This window comes from Corvus hawaiiensis, chromosome 4 (genome assembly GCF_020740725.1).
Source record: "Corvus hawaiiensis isolate bCorHaw1 chromosome 4, bCorHaw1.pri.cur, whole genome shotgun sequence".
In the NCBI taxonomy this organism is placed as follows: Eukaryota; Metazoa; Chordata; class Aves; order Passeriformes; family Corvidae; genus Corvus; species Corvus hawaiiensis.
Genome location: NC_063216.1, coordinates 22,314,586 through 22,333,134, shown reverse-complemented (window position 1 = coordinate 22,333,134; position 18,549 = coordinate 22,314,586). Strand labels below are relative to the sequence as shown.

The window sequence follows — 18,549 nt, the reverse complement described above, 5'->3', positions numbered from 1 at the left end:
TGGAATCAACTCAGCAGTTACCAGTGTAGGTCCTCCAGTGTTAAATTTATGAAAAGAGGAAGGATAATGAGCTTTATTCAGATATGTTTTTAAAAGACCAGGAATGCTCAGAGAAGAAGAAATCTGAAAGCTGGAACAGACTGTTGCGTTAATTTTCTCAATTTGCTGTTAAATGCAGGCAATAAAGTTTTGTAGTAATTCTTTTCTGTTGAATTTAAAAGCTTATGTTTGACTAATGCCGTCGTGGTGATTTAGCTGCAAGTGAAACTGTTTGTGAAGTGGAAAGGTTTTTAGGGCTTGTTCTGTTGGATTTGGGACTATTCTGTGTATTTAGGATTCTATCTCCTGCCTGCTGCAGCACTGACCAGACTGCAGAGCTATCTGGTGCAGGGCTGCTGCCTGTGCTGCTTTCTCTAATAAACTGCAGTCCCTCCAGCTCCTGTTAAATATCTGTACTGGCACTGTGGGGCTTGACCAGTTACAAGTCTGTTCGCTTGGACACTCCCAGCTTTCTGTTTCTTTTGGGTTGGGCACTATTGCCCAATTTGAGTAAATCATAGAAATGTAGTTCTCCCTAACCTCTTTCATAGACATCTGTTAGCTAAATCAGCACCAAAATATTGTCCCTTAAAAATAATCTGCTTGGGATGGCTTGTTGTGCTCCTTTGAATCTGTCTTTCTTTGAACATACAATGCTCTTTTCCCTTGCTAATTACCTGTTGGTGGTTTTTTTTTTTTCCCTTTAGTAGCTGTGACACCAGGACCTTCCCATGTGCTCATGATCTACATCTTCTGTCTCTGTAGTCGTTCTCATCCCCTTTGGTACATTACTGCTATCCTAATTTGATCATAAAGGTTTGTGGGAGTTTTTTGGCCTATAACCATAATACCTTAGATATTTCATGTCTCTCAGTTTTCACTGAGACTCTTCACCAAAGCTCCGGTTTCTTATCTTAGCTGTATCTTCTCCCCATCCCTCTAGTTACTGCCAGATGTTACCCAGTGTTCCTGTTTCTGGAATCATTTAAGGAAATGCCCAGAATTTTAAGGCACGTTAATCTACATATTTTTATTTTGGTTTCCTCTCCATACATGAATTTTGCTTCGGTCTCTAGGCCCTCATTGTAATAGATTATCACTTGAACAGGCTCTTCTTCAACCTTTTTAAAAAAGCATGCAGAAGTTCATCTCAGTCTTCCTGTAAAATGTTCCAATCTTTCAGAAATCATCTGTAAGATCACACAAGAGAGCTCCTTATGTCTGCTGGGGTAATGGTCACCTTTAAAAGATGACTTCATCCTTCTTCCACTGTTACTTTGAAGCCCTCTTCATTTTAATTATGTTCTCTCTTGCTCTTGAGCACAAATGCTGCTACAGTTCCCAGCAGTCACTTTTTTGTGAAGAGCAGTAAGAAAAGGTGAGATCTGAGGGATGTATAGCATTAAGGCAATCTTAATAATATAGCAAAGCCTTTAAAGCACTGCAGGACTCATCAAGTCCATCTTATTAGCTCATTTTTGGTTATTGGATTAGCTTGCATTTCTGAATTGAGCCTGACCCTGTCATCTATTATTCTGGTTCCTTGAGCAATTTGATTTTGTTCTATATTTTACCCTTCCGTTGCAAATCACCCATGTCTCCCTGCTTAAATGCTTAACGAAGTTTGGTACAGTTCTAACTTGATTGGCAGCTAATTTTATTTCAGTAATAATTTGCTCATTTCTGCTTTGCTCATGATCCCTGGCTCTCTGTATTTAGTACTATGCTCTGTCACAAAGTTTTTGCATTTGGGTTATTTCTGTTTCAGTGCTGTGTGGGGAGAGCATGCACTGTATGCTGTAAGACAAAGTCCTGCAAGATGTGATGCACATTGGGTGTTTTTGTTCTAGCTCTTTCAATTTCCTTCAACTTCTGTGGGTGTGCTTCTAACTAACTAAATGAGACTTTATTTTGCCCTTTTTCTGAGACAACAGGAGCAAGGATGGAGACCTTTCAATCTGTGTTTGCTGAGTGTTCCTGGTCTGTAGCACTGAATCACGTAGATTACTTGAGTGTTTCCAACTACCTTACAGTGAAACAGTGAAAGCAAAAGTTTACAACTAGGTACTTCTATCAAAGCAGAAATGAATAACGTGCTTTTCTTTATTTGTTTCTTTGATTTTGGTGTTTTGTTTGGTTTTTTTTAATCCCCTCTTTCACACAGTGGTAGTCACAATACAGTTGAAAAGTTTGGGTTTCTTTCAGAGTTGTGGTGGACAAAGAAGGTGGCCAGTCACAGGACCTCAGCAACCACTTCAGTCCATTTAAGGGACTTGGTCAGATCCCTGATGAAACAGGCTGGTAATTAATGTGCAGTGCTGCTGTTTCTTAGAGAGATCAAATGAGTAACATGTTCCCAGGTATTTAATTTACCTTCTTCCACAGCAAGAAATTAGTGTTGCTAAGCATGATTGCTGTCATTGGTGACCCCTTTAAAAGAAGGCTAATAAATTACTTTTTCATTAGAAATGCACTTTTCCATGCTGCCATTTGAAATCTTTTATGTAGGAAATGTGTTCAGCAATGCAAGTTACAACTGAGAATCATTCAGTTTTTAATAATTGTTAAAACAGTTTGGTCTAATTTTCTGCATAGCATGGGACATATAAAATCTTGCTCTATATTGAGCACAAAATCTCAGTCTCAGAAGAGAAGCAAATTTTGTGATGGGATCACAAGATGAAATCTTGCCACTTTTTCTGTGATTCTCAGTGTTTTTGTCCTGAGAAGCCCAGACCATCAGAGCATTCAACAAATGGTGTTATTGTGTTTCTACAGAAAATGTTGTCTTCTTATTCTGACTTTGACAAAACCCCAGACCTTCCTCTCTGGTATTTCACTGAAGTTAAAAGCTCAAATCCCTGTTTTTTTTCCCCAAATACACCTATTCTTTGTCAGTCAGTGAGGGTTGCTGTGTGCTGTCATTCTAATATTTGTATTCTGTGCTGCATTGCCAGGGTCAGCAATGAAACATGATTATCTTGGGATCTAATGAAATAGTTTCCTGCCTCCTGTAATTCTCACAGTGGGTCAGACATTTAACCTTTTCACCCATTGGGACTAGCCTCATAATAAATATACTGCTACGACAGCAGAGCTGTCTCGACTGTTTGTATTTCCAACAAGTCAGGTATTTTAAACACTTGAACATTTTGCTCTTCTTTTAATTCCCCCAAATGATGATTTTTTTTTTTTTTTTGAGCATAGCTTGATAAACCTAGTATGTGTTCAATTTGAGTCTTACATGTGTCTACATGAGTTTTAGTATCATAAATTGCAGCATGCCAGGTATTATCTGGAAGAATTTTTAAAGGCAGGAATTGCAATATCTTGTTATACTACATGATTATTTCTTTTTTTGGCCCTTGTTCCATTATCTTTGTCATTAGCATATGTGCTGGGCTTTACCCTAGACATGGCTGTGATGAGGTTTTGGATCCTTGATTTCTCTCCCCTTTGTTACTGTTCCTCTGATGTCTCTGGGCACAGTTTCATCATGTGCCTGTGTTTCTCAGCTGTGAGATGACAGTGCTGGTCCAGCTCAGCCGTAATGTGCTCCTGCCAAATAGACCTGCCTGAATTTACTTGGAGCATGTTAGTTAAAAATGGATTGAGTAACCTTAAAAAAAACCCCAATGAGATGCTATTTTCGAAGCAGTTTAGGAGTTTTAGGCAGTCTTCTAAATAAAAAAAATTGTCACCAAAAATTGGTAAAAAGAACTCCTTAACACCAATGTAGCATTAAGAAGCAGGAATTCTTTATTCAGTACTGGATGCACGAGGGAATATTTCCTCTGTAATATTGTGCATGCTGAGGACAGAAAAGGCTCCTGTTCCTGTATTAATTTTTACATACATGTGCATAGGTCTTCCCAGAAGAAACATTCTTATGATAACCATTTCCCCAGAGTCGTTAGCATATACTTCCTCCCACTGGCACATGAGTCCCCCTTTCCCAGGGATCCCTCCAGTGGTTCCCGGTGGTTGTCAACCCTGGAATTATACTTTGACTGCCCCATGAACTCAGAGCTACTTTCCAAATTAGGAGAAAGGTTGGCATAACTGGTGTAGTGCATTAATTTGTGGGTCCTTAGATCAATGAAGTGTAGTTTCTTACTCCTTGGTTAATGTTTATTATAGTTTTGATTGTATGGTTCCATAGGCTAATGATCTTGCAAAATGATTGTTGCATTAACCCACCAGGTGCAAGCCATTTGTCACCTGGCAATAAATCAATCTCCATGTTGGAGTGTTGTGAAATCACCAGCACTGGTGTGCAATTAGGTGCATGTAAATACACAGCACAGTGTCTTTGTGCTGTTTCTGTCATAAGCAGCAGTCATGATGCATTCAGTTAATTTTCTTTCTTTCTGTCCTAATCAATTTCTTTTCAGAACTCTAGCCCTGTAAGTCTGAGTTCTCCATATGGGCAGCCTTTTAAATTTGCATTAGGGCAGAAATGTATGGTAACATTATACTAGAAATTTATGAAACATAGTTCATTGCATTCTTCTTTCCCTGATTTTTCCTTCTAATCCATGATAAGCAGTGAAGTTTGACTAAAATGTCATCTGCACAGGTTTTATATGAGGTTACCACTGTTTCTGAAAGTCTGGCTTACAGATTCCCAACAGTAAAGGTTGTTGCAACTATATTCTGACTCCATGGAGCATCTATGAATTACAAAAGAAATGTGTTGTTTGATGACACTGTGTATTTTCACTTAGTGCTTCTTTTTCTAATGATATGTGCTCCCTACAAATTAACTCGTAGACGTGCTGCAGTTCAGAGGTTCAAGTTTAAGACAAACAGAAAAGAAACCATCGAATCTCTCAGGAAGTGCCTCAAAGTGCAAGTCAATAGGGAACTCTTTGTCCCCTTCCAATGTAAAATACTTCAATTAACTGCCATACCTTCCCAATGTGGTTTTGTCTGACACTCTCAAAAGGCTCTTTGTCTGTAAAGCAATGAATTGAAAATGAGCATCCCTATAGCAAACTGCATCCCTGTCAGGTGTCATGTTGTAATAGTGTTTTTTCATCTAAAGAATCATCAAATATGATACAGTATAAATTGCAAATGTAGATTAAAAATGCTTTTTCAGCAATGGAAGTGTTTCATAACACAGAGTATGAGAGGCTTACAATAAATGGAAATTGCTTCCAGCTTGTTTTGCGCTGAGGTGATCCTGGTTCTTTTGGGATCCAAGTAAGGAATATAAACAGCCATTGGGTATTTAAATTATCCAATGACAGATGGGAATTATAGTAAATGATAACAATCTTGCATCCTTCCTGATGCTGGGACCCTGCCTGCTGTGGCATTGGGTGAGCCCAGGATGGCACAGAGGATCCTGTGTCCCTTCCATCCATGGTGAGTCTTTCTGTTCACCTGGAATTCTTAGAGGGTCTTGTTCATAACACCTGTTCATCAGTCACTGACAGTGGTCAAGTGTGGAAGATGAGCTTTTCTTTGAAAAGTCTGCTGGAGGATGTGCTCCACTATCTCCTATCAATAAAATGATGGTTTTTGTACAGGTGCACATAATATTTCAAGGACAAGATGGTGCAGACATATTCTTACAACTGAGTATATGTTGTACATATACACATTGATTTTGTGTACTCTCATTATAATACAGAGTGGAGCAGCCACGCAGTATCTGAGGCACGTGTGCACAGGAGCAGGGGTGGTGGTTAGGCTGCCGTGGCAGGCTGGTGTGATGTGCTACTGGGAACACACATGTGAGAAGGAAGAAAGGGTGTGGGTCACTGACTCCAGACCACAGTTTTCCAGCTTCACCACTCACTACACCACTGGAGGATGAACTCAAACTTGGGTTGTGAGGTATGCTCTCAACAAAGTACTCGCTGTGTTACTCACCTGCCCAGTGAGCCAATGTAGTTCCGGTAGTATGAAGAGGTCTTACAGTGGGTGTTTAATGTTAGAGAGGTATATATGTTTTTCTAAAAAAACCCCTCATATCCCAATTGAGGCAAACCATTTGTACTTCTAGAGACCGTATGGAGTGTGTAGGTGGTGCTGATTTTACAGAATGAATCAGATGTCTGACTTAATACCTACCTACACTCCTTTTTTTGCAGATTTCATTCTGTCACACTCTTATACATTCTCATTCTCAAGAACTAAGACATGCATGTGTGCACAAGTGGTCTCATCAGGAACATTTGTGTGATATGGGACAGGGGACATTGGGTCCTTAACATGTCTTACTGACTGGGAATGCCAAACTGGCTTTGTGCATTAGGAGTAGACGGTGATTTTGATATTGTGCATCATATTTCGTTTCATTCCTCCAGAAGAGTGAATTTCACAGTTGTCTTTTCCTTTGTCTGGATATTTTATGGCTCCACTCCTGTTCTTAATTATCTTTACCCCTTATCTTGGGGTCAGTTTGTTCTTCCTTTGCTTTTACATGAAATCACATGTATGTTACTCTAGCAAATAACTGCTACCGTTCCTTTTAACCCCTGTTCTGCTGTTTCTTGTGTTGTGCGTGTGAGCACACATGCAGACATGTATAAATATGGCTTTTTGTACTTCATTGGCACTGATATTAATAGTTTTGCTTTAAATCTCTTTACAAAAGCAGGAAACAGTTCACCTACATTTGTAGGAAGCGTTGATATTTGCATTCTGCTGTTGCGATGGTGCAAATGGCCATCAGCTCGTGCTGCAGTGCGTTCCGTGACAGTTTGCTAAGTTCCGAGTTCAGAGATGTATGAAAGCTTCCTTTCTGCAAAAGAAAGGGACAGCTCCCGCATCCGGCACCGCGACACATTCAGCCAGCCAGCTAAGCACTCCCTCTCTGGCTGCTGACTGGGGTGTTCTCCTGTCTGTGCTGCTGATCCTCTGCTCTGCAGGCCATCGGCCGTGCTCCCGGGGATGGCTGTCGAGGGAGGAGAGAAGACTTCCTATTTCATGAAAACGGCTGTTGTAAAAAAGCGAGGTTTTCTAGAGGGAAAATCTTGATGATACTGGTGAAGTAGTTTGGAAGCCTCTGTGAAAATAAGACTCTTACTGAAAGAGCTCAGATTGACAGGTTTTGCTGATTTGGAAAAGTTTGTTGTTTAAACGGTTCGTAATTTGCTGGCAACTTCCACATGAGCAAATATAGTGAATCAGGAGCCAGAATACAGTATGTCATCTAGAAATAAATACCCAAGGGTAAATTCTGGGCTTCACTGAAGCCAATGAAATGTCTGGTTACTTTCTCAGTAGAACTAGATAAGCTGTGGATGCTCAATTTGCATAGGCTTCTGCAGCTATCTTACAGTCTGGAAGATCGGTCACCCTGAGACAAAGTTGCTGACAAAGCAAAAGAATGTTATCCTCTTAAACTTGTTATCCTCTGCAAATTGCTTACTGGGAGACAATGTATTTCACAAATGGGAGTTTTCATCATCAGGCAGTATTATGTATTTAACACTGTCAGGGAACAAGGCTGGGAACTACTTAAAATTTTGGTTGAGCTAAGACAGGTCCATCCTATAAACATGCCTGCAACCCTGGATGTTGCCTGTGATTCCTGGTCTCATTGTTTTGTGTGCAGTTTTCAAATCCTATCATTTTTGCAGCTAACTTCCTCTGAGTTCATGCAGGAAAAAGCAAGTGGTATAGGGACACCTGAGCCCTTGGGCAAAAGCACTGGGAGAGCTGTGGCTGGACACATGGTTTGGGTTGCACATTTCTTGCTTACAAAGCCAAATCTTTGTTGGACTACTGCCTTTTGCTTGTGTTGGGGTGACAAATGGGATCAGTCTGGAGCCCTGCTGCGCTTGGACAAGTAGATGTATAAATGCACAGCATGGGGTGTAGTCTGCCTTCTTCAATTTGTTGTTGAGTTGGCTTGAGACAGAAATGTGTGGTGTGATGCAGTAGTGCTTGGAGGAGTGCCCGGGTATCTACCTTCTCATGCAAGATCCTGTGTCAGACACGTCCCTCTGTCCTCCTGAATAGATCTTCTGGTCAGTAGTGTACACCAAGTTCCTTTCATCACTGTCGCTGCTTTGGCTGGATAAATGGGTAGGGGTTTTTTGTTGGGTATTCTGAGTTTGGTGTTTTTTCTTCTTAGAAGAAGCACTTCTTCTATGCAAAATGAATTAAAGCACTCTGAAGATTACAGTGGGACAGTTTATGGCAATCCCATTCTTTGAGTCTCACTTTTTTTGGGGTCTTGAGTAGGCAAGCTCTTGCTTCTGGAACATGATTATCAGTACCAGCATATACCTTCAAATCTCACTTGCTCTAGAGGCATGAGATTATCCAGCACTGGCAGTAAACACCCAGCTGCAAGAGCATTCTGTGAAACAGTTGTGTGCCCTGCACTGATCAATGCCAATGGAAGCATAAAGTTCCCCATGGTAAGTCTGTGGCTGGCAGCATTCTAATTAAACCTTCCTTTGAAAATAAATGAGAGGTCTGTAATTTTGGCCTCTTGTTCTGAAGGGCATGCTTTTATTTAGAGATTTTTCCAATTTAAATTTTTAGGAGTTTCTATAAATGCCTGAAGCAGCAGCCATCTCTGAATAATCTTTCTCCTTTCAAACCTTTGGTTAAAAAAATTATTGTTCTAAAAGTTAATGTGTGTAGCCCCCTGCTAGCTTATACTCCAGCTCCTGGAATTCCAGGAACTGGAATGTGGAGGTCTTTCCCTGCATTCCATTGTCCATGGTACATGCTAAACACAACTCTGGTTGCCACATGCTGACATTAAGCGAGTCATGTGTGTTCACAAGGAGAGAGTTTATTCTTATTAGTCACCTCTGGAGTAATCAGAACTGCTGTGCTGGCAATTCACATAAAGAACTGCAGAGAATAGGAGTATAAGTGTAGCCAAGCAAATTAAGGCTTTAAATTTAATGAGCATGGTTACTTTAGTGGGATATACAGAAAACATGTATTCTGTAAGAATAGTTGTTAATGAAATTCATATTTTGGAAGACCTTTTTCTGCTCTGACTGCTGTAGGCCTAAGTCTCATCTTGCCTTGTTACTATGACTTTGGCTTAGATCTCTGATTTCTCTGATGTCTCTGGTTTGTGTGAGTGCTACAATGAAACTGGTTGAGAGTGCTGGTGTCACAAATAGGTAAAGCTCAAGGTCCCTTTGTGCTCTTGGCATTAAAACTTCATGTCTCTGTTTAAATAATCATCCATTTAAATTTTAAATTAATCCATTTAAATAATCAGATTTGTTTATTACAGTAAAACCGTATTTGTCTTGCATTTGGCCATCTTCAATTTCAGACTGGTGTTGAAGACAACTAAGAAAATGGCCAACATGACTCATAGGTCTTTCAACTGTATGTCCCATGAGAAGTGTAGTGTCTACCAGTCCTTCCTGCACAGAGTTGCTCCCTCGATCACAATAGAATTTAGTTTGCAAGAGGTTCCTGAAGATGATCTTATCTGTCCCCTGATGGAAGTTCAAAGTTAAGTGATGTTCAGGGTCTTGTCCTACGCAACTTTTGAAAGTCTCCAAGGATCGAGGGTACGCAGCCACTCTGGGCACTTATTTTGCTGCTATGCCACTCTCAGGGTGGATTTTCCTTTGTTTTGTGTGAATTTCTTTGGTTTCAGATTGTGACCTTGGATCCTGCCCTTTTCCTGTGCACTGCTGAGAAGGGTCTGACTCTCTTCTCCATCCCCCTTCAGTAAAGAAAAGACTGCAAGTAGGTCTCCCTTTTCTTAACCTATGCTACTTGTGCTGAACAAAGAACCCAGTTCTTCTCTTCTCTAGGGAACCTTTCAGACACCCTTGAAATTCACTTTGCTTTCCTGACTTCTGCTCTTCCAGGGCTGCTTGTTTCACTGGGCTGTTATGACAATGAGCCCTAAATAGTACCCCCTCTCTAGTCTCCCATTTAATTTACAAAAACTGTAGAAATCAGCCTCTTTAGATGTTCATGAAAAGGTTCAAATGGGGTTGCAAATTGCTGGGAAAAAATAGCATTTATGAGGATTGGGATGTCAGTGTTTACCTCTGCACATGCTGATTGTAGTCAGTTCTCTTCCCATCTACTTGGCGACTCACTGAGAAAGACAAGCTGTAAGGGCCTGTTTTGAAAAAGATTAAGAAGCACAAATAAGAGCAGAGCAAGTCTTTAGGCTTGTCTCTAAGTGTCACTTCAAGGATAATATAGTGCTGCTTTGATTATCTGAGACCTTTCCTGTGGGTTTCAAAAATACCTTAAAGGAGATAGGGCTTTTTGTCCTCCTCTGTGAAAATGCGGAGAGCGGAAATGCCCACTGTAGCTTCTAATTTCTTTTGTTTAAATGACAAAGAATTATTCTGAGCATAAGCTTCTGCCTGAGAGTGACATGTTACAGTGCTTTGAAGACAAGATGGTAACAATATTATTTGTTTTCTTGTTCAAGGGGAGGAGCTTCCTGTTCTTGGGGAAGTAAATCCTTAATTTTGCTGCTTAGCAAAAATACCACCACTTACCCTAGAATCCAGTTTTGATATCTAGGTTTTTTTTTTTTTTTAATGGACTCATGGAATGGTTTGGTTTGGAAGGGAGCTTATTTTCTCTTTAATTGAAAGAAAACAGTAAGAAATATTAAAAGAAAAGGATCTAAATAAAGTAGATGTGCTGTGGCTTTTAGGATATATGTAAATACAGCTAAGTGTTTTGCAGCAGAATAATACCATTTCTTTCTGAATTTGAGACCAAATCCCAGAAGGCCTCATAAAGTGAGGCCCAGCTAATTTAAAGCTTTCAGGTGATTCAATAAGCAATGGGTTGTTTTTATTATTCACTACCAACATGACTTTGCTTAGACCACTCCTAAAATGCTCTATAAATGTGCTCTGACTGTGGAATGTGAATTTACATATGGGGAGTTAATGTGAAATAACTATAATATCCCAGCAGGCTGGCAACTCTTAAAGAACTGGATTTTGGCATTTATTCTTTGCAGCTTTATTCAAGCAAGCACAGGAGATAGAATTTCAATTATTTCAGCCATTTCATAGTTAGAAAAAGAGAGGAAAATTACTTAGTAAAGCAAAAAAACCCCCCAAGTCTTTGTACCCCAAGTCTTGTAAAAATGAGATTTTGGTGCTTAACACAAATGTAATAGGGCCTCTATGGAAGGCTGGTTTCATCTCTGCCTTCAGGCAAATTTTGTTTAAAAAGTGTTAAAAAATCTCTGACAGTCTTACGTGCTTGTTCTGGTAATGCTTCTATTGGTTTTAATTGAAATTTTGTAATAGTTGGATGTTGTTCTGATAGTAATTTGTGGAAAATTGTAAGCCACCTTATGTTTCATTAAAAAGGTGTGAATTATTTTGTTTATAGAAATAATTTAATTATTGGCCATAGGAATTTTGAACAGAGCTGCTTTAAAATTACCAGCATGAAACTAATTAGTTGTGCTGTAGATAAGTGGTGCTCCTTGTTACAAGCTTCCCTATTCTTGTGTTTTCTGTGCCTGGAGGGAATGCTCAGGGCTGGGGAACTGAAATCCCTATCTAGAATGCAGTTAAAGGCAATTAAATGGAAATTCTTATTCACTCCCCCTTTTGCTGGATTGCAGATGGACAATGGAGGTTGGCATAGAATGTTCATTTTCATGGTAGTGCTTTCTTCTTGTCTACAAATATTTCCTAACCATCACATTTAGGAGTGGTTTTGTTCCTTATTTATAAAAAGGCAGAGTGGTTGCCTGAGGCCTCACACATATTGATGGAAATCAGCATGCTCTGTACTGGGACTGCAGAAGCATGGCCGGGTCTGTAGCTGAGCTGAATATAAATTTCTCTGTTTTCTGAAAGCTTTGTTGATTAGCATCTAATATATGAATTTCAAGAGGACTGTAGACACTGAAGGGATCCACTGAGAGCAAATAGAAGCATCCATATTGTTCACACTTTTATCCAAACGTTCCTTGGGGAAAAGCCTGTGAATTGTTGACATTTGTCCTACTGCTCTACATCGGTAAATAGACTCAGGATTAGTTATGTTTTCTGTGTATCTGATTTCCTCAGCAATTCTGGCATAGGTAAAACCTCCATCACCTTGGCTTGCAAGTCCCTTTTGCAAGTGAAATCTCTCATGTAGATATTGACCTACGTGACTTTATCATTGCACCAGCATTTGCATTTTTATTGAAGAGAGTTGAATTAAGTAAGCTGGTGCTTGGAAATAAAGCTAAATGCTTTTTGCCTTTAGGTGGTAATAAAATAGCTTCTTCAAGTACCCTTTATAGATTTCTCAGTTGCCTGTACTATGCTCATAGAATCAGTAAGGTTGGAGAAGCTCTCTAAGGTCGAGTCTAAACTTTGACCAAACACCACCATAGCATGAGTGCCATGTCTAATCATTTCTTAAACACTTCCAGGGATGGTGATTCCACCACCTCCCTGGACAGCCTGTTCCAATGCCTGACCACCCTTTCAATGAAGAAATTCTTCTTGATGTCCAGTCTGAACCTCCCCTGGCACAGCTTGGGGCTATGTCCTCTTGTCCTGTCATAACTATAGTATATTTTATTTCAGATCATGAATGGATCTGTCCTAACATCCTTTTCACTGAGTAGCAGATGCTGTCCTCCCCATTTTTCAAATGGGAAGTTGAGGAACAGCTTCCTCAAGTATCTGTATCATGAATTGAAAAAAACCCTGCTATTTAAAGTTTAATTTTCACCATTTTCAAAAGGCAGACTGCATGCATGAGAACAAGTAAGGAACCCCCACTTTGTTAGCTTGCTTCATACTTGACTGCAAAACATTTAACCTTTTTTTCTGCAAGATGGTGTATATGAAGTAAAAGGTATGTTGTTACATGAAGAAAATAAAAAGCACACAAAAATCCTATTGATCTTGTGTTCCATAGAGCGCAAAACTGATCATCTTGAGTCTGGAAATTTTGAAATGACCAGTGCTTAGCCAGTTGCTTGGGTACAATGGAATTTTGATGAATTGTCTCATTCCTTTTGACTTGAGGGACTGTTAAGTGTAGGGACCTTGTTTGTTGTTCTGAGCTGAAAGCTAAACTAGTGATGAGATAGAAAGATGCTCAATCTTCTGCCTCTGCAGAAGAGTTCAGTCTCCTGCTTTGCTGAACACAGGAGGAATCAGACAATCAGCTGTTTTCAGCTAACCTGTCAACCCAGAAGTTCGTGATCTAGTTTTCTTGCCTCTAAGCCCATGCTGATTCAGGCTGTGTTCTCAATCTGTTTTTGAGTTTTCAATCTGCTTCCCTGCGAGGGCTGTCCATCTCACATGCACTATCCTCACAATGCCTATTAATTTTTTTCTTCTGTCATCATTAAGCATGCATCTGCCTGTGTTTTTATTGCAATATGCCAAGTATTTGCATTTGAAGGCTGTAATCACTTCAGTGTTGGCTTCCAAAAGGAAACTATTGACCTGTCTCAGCCATCTTAAATGAACATGAGGAGCTGCATGCCAGCTGCATAAGGATTGAGTCTATGACAAAATTTAGAGGCCAAAAACTTTCCCAGGTTTTAAGAAAGCAGATGTAATATGCCTGGAGCCCATCAATCGCCTCTGCACGGGTACTTTTTGCTGTTGCACTGCCAAGAAACATGTTGGATTTAGACTCAGTGCCACATCACAGGTTATGGAGGAGGCAGTTTTGTACCAACTGATTTTGAGGGAAGGTGTACACCCTGCTTGGCTGCTGCTCCTCTGCTCAGCCTTGCCTAGAGGGGATTTCCTCACAGGCCTCTGTCTGCCACTGACTGCTTCTTAGCAGAAAAATTTCAAAGAACCCTGAGCTTTTGTTAATTAATTTTGGTGGGGAAAAAAGTATGTAGTAAGCTTGAAAAATAAATCTTTTCTGAGAGACACAGGATTGCAAGTGACTAAAGGAATATTTGGTGATAAATGGGCATTCAAGCTGTGCAGCAAAATAAGGCCTGTCCCTGACATTAACCTGTCACATTCCTAGCAAAGATTTCCAACTGTGATGCCATACTGACATTTGATTAGGAAATATCCTACCCTTTTGGATAATCCAGGCTGTTTTTTTCCTGATTTTGTGCTAGGAATGTGGAGGTAACTAATACATAATACATTCTGCTTGCAGCAAGCTAGCAGCTCAAATAGGTAATCATTTGAACTATTCAATGCTGTTGCATTATGTATCAGAAAAGACTACACTCGGTGTCAAAGCCATAAAGGTAGGCTGCCTGCTTGTCCTGATAGCAGTCAGGTCATGTTTTACTGCTTATTAATCATTGCAGACTAGAAGACTGAATTTCTGTGAAGAGCTTCAGAATTCCATCCCCAGGAGGTGATTAGTAAAAATAAAAATTGAAATTCAGAAATAGCAGCCTTCATTACCTAGTTATGTTTTTAATTGATCTTTTTCATGTGTGCTGCTTTCTACACCTAAATTAGAAACCCAGCTTCACTTTTTCCTTTCTTTCTTGAAGTGCTAAATATAATTTTTGTTCTAGACATCATTTTTTGTCACTGCACATTAGCTTTCTATTGCTGTTTATATTTATCATATAAATATGACATGTCTGGAACAGTCATATTTTTCTATTGTTCTTTTGCAAATCTGTGCCTATTTTGTTCCCAGCATTATTTTTGTCATGCTTGTTTGCTTGTGACACTGGAATTTCCATCTGGGGTTGTTTAGAGTTCAGCAGTAAATGGCTTTTTTCCTCCAAAGTTACACCTTTCTGTGTGATAAAATTGACCTCTTCCTTGTGTGCACCCACTTTTACCATCCTTTATCATGACCTCAAATAGTGATCAGTATTTTATTGTTCTCGAAGTTCAAATTTTAAGATGCCTGTAAAAAAATCATTGTAGTGTTATACAATTCTGAGGTCTCAGGATATAGATATATATATATATATATTTATATATAGTTTAATGGTGTCTTGTTACTTGACTTTTACAGCCAATTTATAAAAAAAAGTATCTTCTAACTCAATCAAGAGCATTCTTTCAAGCAAAATCTTGAGAGAATTGATGGGACCAGTGTCAGGTGAAAATCTGACTGGTCTCTGTTAGGACAGGCTTTGTCAAAGCAGTAAACTTGCCTCAGTGTTTGTAGATGATTTAAGCTGTTGTGCCTACTCTGGGAGCATGCTTGTCAAGGAAACAGAAGCCCTGAAGGGCTACACAGCCCCTTCTGAGTCCAAACTAGAATCTGGAAGATGATATACTTTGTCAGGAAAGCCCCACACTGTGATTACTGAAACCAAGAGCCACCAAGGGACCAGTAGTGATTTCTAAGTGGTTTTAATGAGGAGTCCCACCAAACACAGCAGCACCATGCTGGAAAAAACAGGGCAATTAACTAATGCATCTGCACAATATAGTATAGCACCTACTCAGAATACTTGAGACCATTCTATGATTCGGTGAAAATACCAAGATCTTATTCAATGGTGAATTCAGGGATCATCTGCATAGTTCTTCCTCTCCCTCGGTGTCATGTCATGTCAAAGGAAAGCTGTTTCTCCAGTCAGGCTTCCATAGCAAGCTGTTATTCCCTCATATACAGTACCATAAAATCTATTCAGCAAACCAGTTTGTATCCAACACTTGCCCCAAATGCAAGTGAACTTCCTATAACTTGCAGTCTGGGTAGTCACCTTCTCATGTGAGCACAGTTACTTGAAATATTTCACATCATAGCAAGGTTATAAGGTTTTATAGATAAGTAAATGTATTAAGCAAATTATTAGAACATAAAATCAAAATAGAACAAATATTTGACTACCAGCTGAAAAGCATTGCTATGTGGTTTAATTGAAAAATGATCAATCTCATGGAAGACTTTAAGTGGGCATGTCTGGAAAGTTTAAACTTTTTGATGTTCTGTACAGACTAAGAAATAGCGAAGCAGAACTTTTTGTTTGCTTATAATTAAAACGTATTTCATGTTCGTCTCCTTGTTGCATTGATCTGCATAATTACCGTCAATATGGAAAGTGGACTGTGATTGCTTGCTTTCCTTCCCCTGATTTTTAAGATCTTGATAGCCGTTTAAAAAAGAAATTAAATATTATGATATGTGTGAGCTGGGACAGGCTAAAAGCCAGTATATGGTGGCTTGGCCATCAAAGAAATGAGGAAGAACTCTTTTACTGTACCAGTGACTGAGCACTGGGACAGATTGCTCAGGGTTTATGGAGTCTCCCTCACTGGAGATGCTCAAGAACCTTCTGGATGCAATCCTGTGCCATGTGCTCAGGGATGGCCCTGCTTGAGTAGGGGGGTTGGACCAGATGAGCCACTGTGGTCCCTTCCAGCCTGACCCATTCTGTGATACAGTAACGTTCAAATTCGGTTTCATAAGGAAAAAAAAGCTTATGTGTTTTCTGTAGTCATAGGTACAAGGAACTGTGAAGTACACAGTAGTTTTCCACTATACTATGCACCCTTCCCAAAATCTGTATTCATAGCTGTTCTCAAACATCACACATACTAAAAATGCACCTTCAGTGTACAGTTCAGGAAAATCTGGAGTGCATCTGGAAGGCTGTCCTCACTGTGTACTGGTATTTAACTGTAGTTCTCTGGTGGAGAGGGCTCCAGGTAACACTTATTCATGAGCTTCTCCATCCCTGCAAGTCTTACCTGCTCTCCTGCTGTGTTTTGATTTTACCCCTGGAGAAGTGGCCTTTACATTTCTCTTGTAGGGTCTTTATTGGACTGGCGCTTTTTGCTCAGTCTCAACCTAGGAACAGTGAGCCATCTAATGTAAGTATGTAGAGTAAGATAATTTATTAGCAGTGTTCCTGAAACAGTTGTCTTCGATAGGCAGATATCTGTGCCTAACAGTTTCATTAAATTGAATTTCTTGTTATTTGGAAAATCCTATCTGGCAAGTTGCTGACACTTGCTATTTCAGTAACTTACAGCTTTTTGAGAAGACAGCTGGGTTAATACATTATTGAATATTTTTAGAATCCTTTAATGCTGAGTTCACAGGATTCTCCAAGTGAAGTAGACTTAAAAGCTGAGAAGTTTTTGAAGAGAGTTTTACTTTGAAGTTTCTAAGGGGCTGCTTCAGTTCTAGTGCCAGTAAAGCTTAGAACGTGTTCTGAAAGGCTATAAATAGCAGCAATAGAACAATGGATTTAATTTGGCAAGTCTTATCAATGGGGAGGCAAAGGATGCCACAGCTTACAGTGGGTACAAATGTGTGCTGTGCTTTGTGGTTTTATAGAACTGGGTAGAAATAAGGCTTTTAGGGATAATTTTTCACTGAAATAGCATGTAACCATGACTCAAATCTTTTTCTCATGTATTGGGACAAAAAAATAAAAACATCTTTCAGATGTGTTCACTTTAAGATGTATGAGAGAACTTCTGCCTGTGTCAGGCTAAATACTCTTAACATTAGAAGCCTTCTTTTGTCTTTCTCCAGAATTAGGTCATGTCATTTTCAACTGTCTTTTTTTTTAAAGGTAATGCACTTAAATCAGGTTTTGCTTTTATTTTGTTTTATATATTATTATATTGCTATTTTTATTTTCTTTTTGTGCATCTATTATTTTATTATATATATTTTTTTATTTTATTGTAGTTTTGCTGGGTTTTCCCCTTGGTTTTTCATAGTTAAATGATATCTCCATCTCATCATGTCTACTATCATGGCTTGTACTTTGCTTTCTTCCAGGTTGCTCCAGAGCTGTCAAAAATAACATCAGAAATTGTCACTGAGAAATACTGTCTTATTAAATTGATCAGTGTAAACCAGTAACAAGAAGACAATCACTGAAAATTATCTCTATATTTAGATGCTTCTCAAACAGTTAACTATTCAGCAGAAGCGGAAAACACTGACTATAAAGGAAATAAAGGGGCTGACACACTGTGTGTTTAGCATCCCTCAAACATAGATTTAAAAGAAACAAAGATTTTAGTTATAGGCTAGCTGTGTTGAAATTAGTTAGAATAAGAAGGAATTTGGGCCCAGCTAGAGTTAATTAAAATAGTTAAGAGAGCTGGACCTGAAATGGTTTTTAAGATGTTAGTAATTGATTACTAAATAATTGATTATTTGTCATTTGTATGTTTGTTTAGCTGTGCTTAGAACGAGGAACAGAAACATTGATAAACTGGTCTAGGGAACAAGGACAATTACCAATTTCCTCCCTCTGTGAGAGCCTGTATAAAAGTCACACAAGAGGAAATTTGGAAGTCACTAAAGTAATTAGGATTGTTAAAGTTCAGAAAGGTGGAAAAGGTCAAAATGAGGGAGATGAGCTTGCTTCATTTATCTGGGACCACTGACCCAATTCAAGACCACCAATTCAATTTAGAGCACACACGAGGCATGCTTAATGACATTAAAGCTCATTTCCATACAAAGCGGAGAATGGGAGGTGTTATAGTTATGAATATGCATTTGTATTTTGGATATTCATAATTCTTGTAAATAAAAGCTTTGTGTTTGTTTGGATTGGGGCCCTGCATCTTAGGGAGCCATCCCATGCAGTGCCTGGCGCCAAATAAACATACACTTTCTAACCCTAAACCGTTAGCC

The 18,549-nt window shown here is 39.2% G+C and overlaps 1 protein-coding gene across 7 annotated transcripts in view; it reads left to right on the top strand.

The window, feature by feature from the left end:
• BICD1 (BICD cargo adaptor 1) overlaps nucleotides 1–18,549 on the top strand; it is a 172,061-nt gene that overhangs the window by 68,550 nt on the left and 84,962 nt on the right. The window lies entirely within an intron of this gene.